Source organism: Acanthopagrus latus, chromosome 5 (genome assembly GCF_904848185.1).
Source record: "Acanthopagrus latus isolate v.2019 chromosome 5, fAcaLat1.1, whole genome shotgun sequence".
Taxonomy (NCBI): Eukaryota; Metazoa; Chordata; class Actinopteri; order Spariformes; family Sparidae; genus Acanthopagrus; species Acanthopagrus latus.
This window is the reverse complement of record NC_051043.1, coordinates 30,663,970-30,673,309: the sequence shown is the minus strand read 5'-3', so window position 1 is coordinate 30,673,309 and position 9,340 is coordinate 30,663,970. Positions and strand designations below refer to the sequence as shown.

Below are 9,340 nucleotides of genomic sequence, written 5' to 3'. Positions count from 1 at the left end.
GGAAACAGAAAAAACAAAGTCAATAATCAAATGTGGTGGTCAGAACATATATCTGTCAGAGATTCTACATTGAATAATCATGTAATAATAGTCATGAAAACATAAAACACACCAGCGACTCGCTCAATCATTAATGAGACTGATCAGCAGGTGATCAATAATCCTGGAGAGGATATGACCACTTGAGGAATTCACATAAAGGCATAGAATAAAAACATGTAAATAAACTAATAAATCATCTGAAGAACAGCTGACACTAAAACCACGTCTGGAATCCGTCTGACTGCTCATAAAGGTCACATTTAATGAGCAGTTTTGTGAATGGACTTTGGTATGAAGACGAATGACAGTCAGTCAGTGAAACACTCAGTCAGCTTCTCTCAGGGAAACGGAACGCTGCTGAACACCAGTTACATCAGGAAATTAACGCGGTGTCGGTCACGCTGGCTGGATGTGTGAGGTCTGACTTCCAGCTATGTGTTTATGTCCGACAACAGACACACAGCAGTTGAACCAGTCAGTGTCCTCTGAGGAACTACAGGTGTGACTGTGTTCGGCTCCTTCAGGGGTTAGCGCAGCTGCTAAAGCATCAGTTCATCAGAACTGAAGAGTTTCTTTCATTACAGAAGAGCAAATAACGACTCTGAAGACGTCCTCTCTTCTCTCCACTGACGATCCTACAAGTGATGTGATTGGTTGAGCCTGTGATAGACGGTGAGGGGCAGGTGGTTCATCCAATCAGCTGCTGAATATTATTTTTACATACGTTTGGACAGCCTTGCTGTGTATTAAACCATCAGGTTAACAGATCTGAGGATAAATCAACACAGGAGACTAAATAATGGAAATATCAGAGCTGTGAAAAAGGACGCACACTGAACTCATCTCAACACACTGTGAATCCAGCGAACATTCAGACAGGAAGCACAAAGAAATGGAAGCAGAAAGTGAAGCAGCTGTGACTGAGCGCTGCCTCGGACACTCCCAGCTGATACCTGCCTCTAATCTCAACAGCTGATCATACGAGTCATGTGACCTACACACCTGAGCCTGGTACCTGCTGCAGCTGACAACGTCTCAATCTCAAATATATATAAAAATAAAATATAAAAAATAAATATTCACAGATTAACTAACCACACTGAAGGAAAGGATGAACATGTTAGAGGAGAAATAATATTTCACCATTAATTGTCCAGAACATCAGAAATTAATCTGCAACTGTGTGAAAGTGATAATTTAATCAACACTGTCAGAAGTTGACGTGTGAAGATATGACATGTCAACATCCGAGGGAACGCATCAGTGTCGTGTTCAGGAAGTGACGAGAACTTTCAGTGACGAAGTCGTAAAATTATTATCATTAAAACATGAACACATTAAGGTTGTTGTTGGTTTCAGGCTGTCGTGTTTTAACTCTCCACACACTGCGGCTTGATGTTCAACGTTTAGTGAAGTAACTCTGAGTTTAATCTCAGAGTCATCAGAAGTTCTGCCCAACACCGCCTGGACACCTGAAAGCACCGCCGGAACACCTGAACGCACCATCTTAACACCTGAACGCACCATCTTAACACCTGAACACACCATCTTAACACCTGAACACACCGCCTGAACACCTGAACGCACCATCTTAACACCTGAATGCACCGCCTGAACACTTGAATGCACCGCCTGAACACTTGAATGCACCACCTGAACACTTGAATGCACCGCCTGAACACTTGAATGCACCACCTGAACACTTGAATGCACCGCCAGCGTTGTCAGTCTGTTGGCAAACTGTTGACTTCTGCATTATTATCATTAAAATCTGGTTTTATAGCTTCATTCTCTCAGTTTACACTAAACTCAGATTCATAGATACACTTGACATTTTTAACCCAGAACGAGCCGACACAGAACACTTGGAGCAGGTAAAGTCGCTCCAAGACAGAAGTTCTGGGTCAGCAGGCAGCGATCTGATCATGACAGTTTAGTCTGGATTGACCCAATGCGTTGCTGAACTTACGTGATGGCATATCAGTTATTTTATTTATCTATTCATCTTACCAGCTTTATTCCACTGATATCACACGATTACAGAACATTAGATCGCTTCACACACAGATGGAATAGATTCGACCAAAACTTTAAAATGATTAAATAGATCAAAAATAAGAAAATCATGCAGTGGGAGCAGAAAATCTGAAAGCTTTTACTGACTGATCAGTTTGGGAACAACAAAATGTGAATTGTACTAGTTTATTATCTGACTGCAGACAAAACCAGACAGGTTTTTTTTTTCTGTGGCTCTTTTCTTGACCATGAGACACATTTTAACCCTCAGAGACGCTACCAACAGTTATTGTTCCAACATGTTTCATAATGTTTGGACAACTTATTCTGTCTTTATGTTTTAAACACGAATGTAAAGTGAAGTTCACCTGCTTTTCAGTGGGGTCACACGCTTGTTTGGGCATTCATGGCCACCATAGTGAAGGTTATTACTGTGATATAAACACTTTCAATTTAATCTCTGAACTTTTTTAGAAACACGTGCAGGTACATCAGCAGTTAATGATATATAGGATTACACCAGATTTTCAGTGAGGCTGATATTACAATAAATGTAATTTGTTTGATAAAGGTGGAGACAGAATGCAAAAGTCTAAAACATCTAAATTTATCTTTTTAACTGGAAAATATTTGACTTCCTGAGGTTCTGTCTGAATCCACCGTGCCAAAACACCAAATCGTGACTCATGTTTTATTTCATTCTAGTGAAATAATCGATATTCAGACAAATCAAATGTAAAACTGTGACTGAACAGAGCCAGACTGAAACCGAACCACATGATGTCTGACAGCTGCTGCTGACTGAAGGAGTCAACAGAGTCTGACAACTAAACTCATTCTATTATAATTAAAACAACTTAACAGGCTGTAAATGCTCAACAACTCCACTGACCTCTGTTCAAAACAGGATTCACTGTCTGGCTTTCAAACTACCAACCCTTCCTACATCCACCCGCATGCATGTCACACGCGCACGCGCATGGCACTAATGTTTGGGCTTATCTATATAAATGTATATAAATCTTAAATCGAGCCGAGCCGAGTCGTGCCGCGCTGTCCCCGTATCCCCGTCTGACCGGTGAAATGAAATCCTTCGACAAAATGACAGAGGAGACATTTTGAGATTCCTTGTAGTGTTGCAATCAGGTAGACGCTAACGCTAACAGGCTAATGCTAACAGGCTAACAGACAGCTCCCTGTGCTACAGATGCAGGGAGCTCACTTTTCCTTACCCCGCTGTTAGCATTAGCATGCTAACAAGACGACAACAGTCCACCGCGTCTGTGCAGCGCGAAATAACTCACCGAACATAGTTACCCAATCACCGAAAGATGAGGAGAGATTTAAAACGTCAGATAATAACTACGATTTATCGCGTTTGTAGAGAAAACTTCAGCCTTTCACAGCTGTTACAAAGCTAGCCTGTTAGCCTAGCTAGCCCAACAGGCTGTGACAATGGAATGCTACGAGGCTAACAGTTAGCAGCCAGCTAGCTTCTTCCTCAAACACACAACAGCCACATATCGTTAGCTAACATGTGGATCCGTCCAGAACAACCTGTTCTTGATTTTAATTATCAACACGTTCACATTAATCCACCACAGAGCGGTGTCCGCCACACACAGCCACCGTGGACATAAATGTTGTTCGTCTCACAGCCGACCTACCTGCTCTACTTCCCCGGTGTCCGAGCACTGCTCCGGGCTGCGCAGTCCGAGCTCCTCCGGGCCTCCGGGGCATCCAGGACCGAGCAAACACAAAGCCAGATCAGTCCACCACCTCGGCCTGAAGAACCGGGTCAAACACGTCGTAAATATCCAAAAATATTCCGATAAAATCCAGCACGGAGGCCGAGATTCTCCCAGCAGCCCTGGCTTTAACTCCAGCCAGCTAGCCTGTCCTGCCGCCGGCCTCTGCGTCTGATTATCCGGCTTCAGGAGGCGACACCATCCCCCGCAGCTCCACGGTGCTCACAGCGGAGAGAAACAAGAAGCGACATTAATCACTGCGGTGGATCCACGGCCAAGAGTCCGGTGATAGAGCCGCAACACTGGGTTTCCTCCGCATTGCTGCCGGTGAGACCAGCAGGTTGGAGAGGAGAAAGCAGCGACTGAAGGTAGAGAGACACCAACACAGACAGGGAGAGAGAGAGAGACAGAGCGAGAGAGAGAGAGAGAGAGACCAACACAGACAGGGAGAGAGAGAGAGACAGAGCGAGAGAGAGAGAGAGAGACCAACACAGACAGGGAGAGAGAGAGAGACCAACACAGACAGGGAGAGAGAGAGAGACAGAGAGAGAGAGAGAGAGAGACACCAACACAGACAGGGAGAGAGAGAGAGAGAGAGAGAGAGAGAGAGAGAGAGACACCAACACAGACAGGGAGAGAGAGAGAGAGAGAGAGACCAACATAGACAGGGAGAGAGAGAGAGAGAGACCAACACAGACAGGGAGAGAGAGAGAGACAGAGAGAGAGAGACAGAGAGCGAGCGAGAGAGAGAGAGAGAGACACCAACACAGACAGGGAGAGAGAGAGAGAGAGAGAGACACCCACACAGACAGGGAGAGAGAGATAATAGCTTTTAAATTAATTCACACATTTTATTTCTCTGGTTCAGATTGTATTTATATTTATACTCACATTTCTGTCTTGTGAACATTAAAGGTTGAGTCTGCAAATTTTCCACCTTAAACACTGAAGAAATTAAAACGTTGAATTTAATGACATGTATTTTGTCAGCAGGTGTATTAGAATCGTCCAAAGTAAAGATGATGTCATCTGATGTAATGAATCATCATCATCATCATCATCATCATCATCATCATCATCACACAGTGACACACAAACATGCAGCACACCTCTGTCAGTGTGCTGCAGATAACTGAGCTGTAGCTGGTAGTTATTTAATCAATTACTTGATTGGCATAAAAACACATTTGAAATAAAACCATTAAGCTTCATAAAAATGGCTTCAGCTGTTTGATGCATTAAAGTACAGGCGGCTGTAGCTCAGGGGTAGAGGCAGCGTCTTGTTATCAGAAGGTTGCTGGTTCGACTGCACGTCCAAGTGTCCTTGAGCAAGATACTGAAGCCCAGCCTGCTCTGATGTGCAGTTGCCCCCTGTGATGAGCTGGTGACTGGTCAGGGAGCACCCTGCCCTCGCCCAGAGACAGCTGGGAGTGACTCCAGCAAAAACCCTGTGACCCCATAAAAGGGATAAAGTGGTTACAGACCACGAGATGACACGTTCTTCCTTTTCCAAACCTGGAGCCTACATTACCCACAATGCAACCCAGCTACTGTGTAGCTAGTGCCATACAGTTCCCTCATTAGTGGGAATGTTCGTCTCTGCGTCACAGTTTTCATGATAACGTGACACGTGACATAACATTAAAATAATATAATCAATATATGACTGTTATATTTCTTGACTGTAAAATAAATGTTTTTACTTGTCACGGTTAGGAATCATAGTAAGTGCCAGTAGATGGCAGCAGCTACATGTGAAGTTTCACATTAAGCGGGATCGTGTCCACTCAAACACTGGAGGGACTCAAGACTCAGAGACTCGAGACTCGACTGGGACTCGTGTTCTGGGACTTGTGAACAATAATTATGTTTTCTTTTTCAGGAGTATTAATATTGAGGAAACTCTGAAACGTCTGATGAGCTCAATGTGATTCCTTCTTTTGTCTCACAGTAACCATGGTAACCATATTACACATCAGGTGCAGGCCTCGCGGCCTCACGCACTACTGCCTCGGATGACGACTCTGCTGCTGTACCATCTGATTACATTTGGTCATAAAAACTTCAAACAGGATGGCACCAACAACATGAGCGCTGACTGCAAGTCTGCAGTCCAAGAATCAAAGATGCTGGATCACCACATCAGATTTTATCAGGCACCTGAATACTCACCTGGATAGCTCAGTCACATTAGCACATATGGACAGTTAGCTCAGCGTCAGCTATGTAACGCTTGCTACTAGCTTTGTAACTGAATATTTTAATAGATGAGTGAATTTTGCACTCAACGCACTTGTTTGAATTGAGTGGCGTTGACATGACGCAAAGTTCTTATAATGTTAATCATTTACGTTCCGCTGCCACCATCTACTGGCTAACTTTATACTGTCGGCTTACAGGCAGGTTACAGGTTAATTGTTGACCTTGTAATGTTAATGTAACAGGTGTGCCAGGTTACCATCACACTGAGTCTGAGTGAGCAGATAGAGGAACGAGTCATTAGAGACTCACTGTAATTAAACAATATGGTTGCAGAGTGCAAACGTTTAACTGTTTTGTCTGCTGCTAACATGGCTACACAAGTGAATGTTGAACAGTAGCAGCCACTTTACCAGCATCTTGTGCCCAGCAGATGTAGCTAACTATAACTGAGACTGGATGATTAGTTATTATTGCATGACTAATGATGTAGATTTACAAGATTACCAGATTACTTTATTTGTCACATACAGAAATCACAGAGCAACATGGTTACTCCTGAACTGGCCTTATACATAAAATAAATAAGGTAAATATGAATAAAATCAAACTAATATGATGTAAATAATGTAATTAAATATAATCTAAATAATTTAATCAGAAATTAAATATGTGCAAGGCTGTGTATGTGTCAGGCTGAGTTCTGGTGGTGGGGGGAGGGGTCCAGATGAGTTCTGGTTCAGGAGTCTAATGGCCCGAGGAAACAGCAATATTTTCCTGTTAATCTGAGTTAGTCTTTGTCTTTTTTTAGCAACCTCTCTATAATCAGAAATGAAAGATTGATGCATCATTACTTTAGATCCAGTTCTTCTCTCAGAAACACGAGCCTCCAGATGTGTTTTGCTACATATAACAATGTTATCATCCAGAACTCATTTCTATCATTCACAGCCTCATTTTTCCAAGTTGTTCATCTGCAGGTTTTCTGAATTCAGCAGAGTGAAGTAAGTGGCCAGTGGCAGCGCAGAGGGACGAGCAGCCCTGACTCTGTCTGAACAAAACCAGGTGTGCAGACACGCAGCAGCTCTTCTGTGGACGGTTTTCATAAACCCAAATATTTATTTCAGTCTCGAAGCTGCGAGCTGTGCTAGTCTCCGCTCCTCCTTCCTCGGCAGGACAGGGACATGTTTGTTGTTCATGTTCTACTCGAGAAGTTTTTGAAGAGACCTTCAGTTTTCTTGAATTGTTGTGACAGCCAACAGCAGCACATGTTGTACCTGAGCTCATTTTAGATACAAGTTAGCGTTTCTGACGTAACGCTATTTGGTTTAGGCTGCAGCCAACCAGAAACAGAAAACTGCTGATGGAAGTCGTTCTGCTGGCAGCACCTGGAGGCTCTGAGCAGGTGTGTGTGGATATACAGGACAAATAACTCACTTTGATTTATTTTCATGAATCATGTTTTTATAACTGACAGAAAATATCTTTCAGTCTGCTGCTGAGCTGTTTCACTCGTTTACTTTAATCTTCACACACGTTTCATTGTTTCTGTGCAAAGAATTAATTTTGTTCATGTTCACAGTGACTTCATCTGTTTCTGACCAGAGCTCCTGATGACATCACTGTGACATCATCAGCGCTTTTTTCTCAGGGTTGGATGACGCCTGTGGGCCTGCAGACACACTGTTTCCATGGCAACTGATGCCCCCTCTCTCTCTCTCTCTCTCTCTCTCTCTCTCTCTCTCTCACACACACACACACACACACACACACACACACACACCTGTGATAATTTAATCTGACATCTAACACCTCGTGGAGAACAAAGAGTTCAACATGAAACCAGAAAACAAGAAGGAAAAATGACGGATGACGAGGATGAAACAGACGAAGAAGACAGGAGACGAATTCACTGACCTGAAATATTAAAGGTTCAGTCTGTAGATTAAAGGTTCAGTCTGTAGTTTAAAGGAGCAGTCTGTAGATTAAAGGTTCAGTCTGTAGTTTAAAGGAGCAGTCTGTAGATTAAAGGAGCAGTCTGTAGTATAAAGGAGCAGTCTGTAGTTTAAAGGTTCAGTCTGTAGTTTAAAGGAGCAGTCTGTAGATTAAAGGTTCAATCTGTAGTTTAAAGGAGCAGTCTGTAGATTAAAGGAGCAGTCTGTAGTATAAAGGAGCAGTCTGTAGATTAAAGGTTCAGTCTGTAGTTTAAAGGAGCAGTCTGTAGATTAAAGGAGCAGTCTGTAGTATAAAGGAGCAGTCTGTAGTTTAAAGGTTCAGTCTGTAGTTTAAAGGAGCAGTCTGTAGATTAAAGGTTCAATCTGTAGTTTAAAGGCTCAGTCTGTAGATTAAAGGTTCAGTCTGTAGATTAAAGGAGCAGTCTGTAGTATAAAGGAGCAGTCTGTAGTTTAAAGGTTCAGTCTGTAGATTAAAGGTTCAGTCTGTAGATTAAAGGCTCAGTCTGTAGATTAAAGGTTCAGTCTGTAGTTTAAAGGAGCAGTCTGTAGATTAAAGGTTCAGTCTGTAGTTTAAAGGTTCAGTCTATAGTTTAAAGGAGCAGTCTGTAGATTAAAGGTTCAGTCTGTAGATTAAAGGTTCAGTCTGTAGATTAAAGGTTCAATCTGTAGTTTAAAGGCTCAGTCTGTAGATTGAAGGTTCAGTCTGTAGATTAAAGGTTCAGTCTGTAGTTTAAAGGTTCAGTCTGTAGATTAAAGGTTCAGTCTGTAGTTTAAAGGTTCAGTCTGTAGATTAAAGGTTCAGTCTGTAGATTAAAGGTTCAGTCTGTAGATTAAAGGTTCAATCTGTAGTTTAAAGGCTCAGTCTGTAGATTAAAGGTTCAGTCTGTAGATTAAAGGTTCAGTCTGTAGATTAAAGGAGCAGTCTGTAGTATAAAGGAGCAGTCTGTAGATTAAAGGTTCAGTCTGTAGATTAAAGGAGCAGTCTGTAGTTTTGCAAAGAAATGTTAATGAGCGGAAAAAGATTCTCACTGGCTGATTTTAAATAAACTAAATAATCAAACTGTCTTTATTTTCATGACTGAACAAAGTGAATAATCAGACTGACTTTAACAGCCTTGACCTATGTGGTGGACCCTGCCACCTTTCTAGCTTCAAACAGTGTTCTGGGACCTTAATTTCCTCTGAGAACAGCGTGTGGATTTACTGATGGAGATGGTTTGTATTATTACTCATTAATATTGTAAATATTAAAACTCTTTGAATTTCTTCACGTGTTTCTGCTGTTTCAGCTTCTCTTTGCTGTATTTAGGACGTAGACATCAGAAAACAGAATTTAAACTGACTGTAAAGACTTAAAATCACACTGAATCGCACAAAGAG

The 9,340-nt window shown here is 42.2% G+C and overlaps 1 protein-coding gene and 1 long non-coding RNA gene across 2 annotated transcripts in view; one reads left to right on the top strand and one right to left on the bottom strand.

Moving 5' to 3' along the window:
• Positions 1–4,163, bottom strand: part of LOC119019510 (zinc finger MIZ domain-containing protein 2-like) — a 22,499-nt gene extending 18,336 nt beyond the window's left edge. Inside the window, exon 1 of the mRNA XM_037098186.1 lies at positions 3,726–4,163. The gene's annotated coding sequence lies outside the window, so the exon portion shown is untranslated. The remainder of the gene's footprint in view (positions 1–3,725) is intronic.
• On the top strand, positions 4,036–5,017 carry LOC119019514. Its single transcript, XR_005075067.1, has 2 exons — positions 4,036–4,174; positions 4,797–5,017. It is a non-coding gene; the product is annotated as an uncharacterized LOC119019514 (long non-coding RNA).
• Positions 5,018–9,340: the final 4,323 nt, after the last annotated feature.